A 3542-nucleotide genomic window follows, 5' to 3' on the forward strand; every position below is an offset into this window, starting at 1 on the left:
AAGTGACTCTTAATAGATAGGTGAATTCATTTTGTAGCCTCAACTTCATAATCTAAACCCAAGACTCAATTTCTATTCAAATGCAGATTGTTATTCTAATTTTATCAACTCACAATTTTGGATTGACACGATGTCGACAGTAGAATTCAACGAGTTATTGTATAGGTGCAGTGACGTATATTATTTCTTTTTATGTAGCGGTTTCAAAAAAAAAATGTGGATAAGACTTAAGAAATTGAAATTTTTATTAATATGTACAGTTTGACCAAATTTATTTAGGATAAATTACACAAATTTCAAACGTAAGAGACTATATTACCTAATATTTGTTATTTTTTAAAAAAATTTACATAAAATTCCGATTTTCAATTTTACTCTTGACACATATCAATAAAACCCCATATCTTATTTTTACTCTACCATAAAACCCCATATCTTATTTTTACTCTACCATTAACTCATTCAAGCTACTTTTTTTTAAGATTTCCTTCCCTATAATATCTCCCTAATTATCAACAATTAAATCATCTTTCTTCCTATTTTTTCTCCTCCATTAACGCATTAAACTTTTTTTTCCTCTCCTAAAATTTTTCCTATTTTTTTTTTGTGAAAAAACTCTATTGATACATATATAAATTTATTTAGTTATTCATACATGTTTATTCTTTTAATTGTGATTCATATGAATGATAAATATGATATCATTATTGGGTATTATGGTGATTCATACGATAGATACATTTTGTATGATTCTAACGAGTGATACATATGATATTAATGAGTGATACATATTATATTATGGTGATTCATATTGTAGATACAATTATTTATTTCAATTATTGAGTGATTCATATGATATTAATGAAAGGTAATGGTGTAGTCAGTGTAGAAAACAAAAGTAATAATTTTTTTTTAAAAAAAGGACTAAAAGCAGAATTGAATTAGAATTGTTGTCTGCGTAAAACTCAAAATCCTTAACTACATAAAATTAACTAAAAATTATACAAATACACAACTTATGTTTTCAATATTACAAAAAATCTCAACTCCCTAAACATATTACAAAAATTTCACATATGCACAGAGTGTTATGTATATGTCGGCTATGTTATGTATATTAATAGGGAGAGAGAGTAAAGTAATTAAAAAAGTGGGAGAGAGTGTAATTACTTTTAAAAGGTTGGTTTTTATGTTATTTATACTAAAATTAAAGACGAAAAAAGAGAAATATAATTAAAACACTTATATTAAATCTAAAAAAAAGAAAAATTAGATATCTTTCCTTAAATAAAAGAATACAATGAACAAAAGAGAATCTATTATTTATTTAAATAAATATCTTTGTCAGTTTCAAATGTATCAATTTTTTATATGTATCACCATTTCAAAAATCAAGATTATATGTAATTGACAAAATAGTCGAAATTTTATGTAATATCACTTAAAGATTCAGGGATTTATGTAAGTTACCCATTTATTTATCAATATGGTCGAATATACAAAATTTATATACTGGTTATGTATACGACATGTATAATATATGTATAGTATATATTTATTTTACTTAAATACACAAAATTGATATATTTATTGGTTGTTTTGTTAATTAAATCACCAAAAGACATTGGATTGTAATTATTCCTGAAAAATGCATGTTGATGTTCACTCCACATTTAAATGTGTTAACCTTCATGGCTGGAGGTGAAGTATATTTTTATTTTTTTTCGGTTTCTATACTATCAAAATGGGTTGGGCTACAAATTATTGTATGAACAACTCAATCTTCAGGTCCAGGTCTAGAAAAATTGCAGTTAGGCCCATACTTTTTACATGAGGCCCAAATACCTATCCATTGGGCTGCTTGGGGCTGATTGCATACCCTAGCACAATGCTCTTGCTTACAAGCTACTTTCGGCCTATTGTTGAGAAATAGCTATTGTCACTGAGAAGTGTTGTAAGTAATGATGATGTTTTGAAGTTTCAAAATATATAAACGTGTCCTTTTAATTTGGACTTAGCTGATATTTGTGCTCTCCAACTTTAGTAGTGCACGGCTAAACTCGTACAAGATTGAACAAGTAGATACACTCATTTTACATGGGTGAATTGTCAAGATACTTCATAAGACACGTGCATATGTTTGTTCAGCTATTAGAGGTCGATGTTAGTTGATGCGAAGTTAATAGTGTGTTTCTGTATTACGTGTCGTGGCTATTTTTGTAAATTTTACCTTTGTCCATGTGGTTCCTAATCATTTGTACAAGTTGCAAAGATTACCTTGGACAGCCTGTCCACATCTTCCCCTTCATCAAGCCAACATGGGAGATGGCGTGATCATTGGTGTCCTTGATACAGGTTTTTCTCTTCTGCTGATGCATTCACAAAAGATGGGAATTTCTAGTTCAAGGAAAGATGACAAAGGGCTGGGGCTGGGGCCAATCCGTTCAAGACGGAAGGGCCATTGTCAGTGTGGTAGAAAAATCGATCGCAAATTAGCACTTTCTAGAGGGATTTGAAACACAACTTGGACGGCCAGCAATCAAGGATCCTGATTTTCTAAACTATGAGCTAGCGTCCCCTAGGGATAGATAGAGATGGGGCATGGCACGCGCACATCAAGCACTGCTGGAGTGGTGGCTCATTTGCACCAAATGCAAGTTACTATGGACTTGCTTATTATGGTACGTACAGTTAGGAATTGGCTCCAAGGAGGATGTGCCTTTTCTGATATAATGATGGCTGTAGCCTATAGCTGAGGCAATGAGTTAGATATTTTATCTCTATCCATTGACTCAGAAATACCTCATTACGCTGATGATGTTGATATGCGCAATAGCATTGCTTTTGCATCCTTCCATGCCCTTTTACAGCCTGTTTGGATGGTGGTTTGCCATGGTTTCATAATGTATAGATTTTTTGTTTGGTTTGATGGTATGGTACGGTATGGTAACAGGTAAATTTACTAAAATGCCCCTAATTGCAATACATTTGAGATATCAACTCTTTTATCCATATCAGTGCTAGCTTAACCAGTTGTCCTTTCTTTCTTGATGCTTCTCATAGCTACCCGATGATCCTTTTAAGACGCCAAATTCTATTTGCTAAACAAAGGTTTGACGAACGCAAATTAATGCAATCGGGAAGTACTTCCCAGTCAATAAAACAATTGGTATACATGTATATATCTTAGAGTTCAAAAATCACTTCCCATGTATACGCTTTTTGTGCATTCACTCTGTTTCCCTCCATTTCAATTTTCAATTTTTTTTGATCGAATTGAGTTTTTATTGGCGTTAAAAACTACTACTATTAAATAACTGTGATCATTTTTCTCACTCTTTGAATTTTTATATTGCTGACAGGAAGTCTTGCAATCTTCGATCTTGTTAACAAATGCGTAGTCTTAGCATGTATTTTGTTGATAAGGATAAAATAGGATTAAAGAAAATTATATAAGGGTATAGTTGGAAAAGAAAAATGAAAACCATGGCACACCACCAAATTGGTGGTTCAATAAATTGCTTCATTCCATGGTTATCAAA

At 31.4% G+C, this 3542-nt stretch overlaps 1 pseudogene; it reads left to right on the plus strand.

The window, feature by feature from the left end:
* Window positions 1-2073: 2073 nt before the first annotated feature.
* Window positions 2074-3542, plus strand: part of LOC107855391 — a 6269-nt pseudogene continuing 4800 nt past the window's right edge.

The sequence above is a fragment of the Capsicum annuum genome, unplaced genomic scaffold (assembly GCF_002878395.1).
Source record: "Capsicum annuum cultivar UCD-10X-F1 unplaced genomic scaffold, UCD10Xv1.1 ctg61716, whole genome shotgun sequence".
Lineage (NCBI taxonomy): Eukaryota > Viridiplantae > Streptophyta > Magnoliopsida > Solanales > Solanaceae > Capsicum > Capsicum annuum.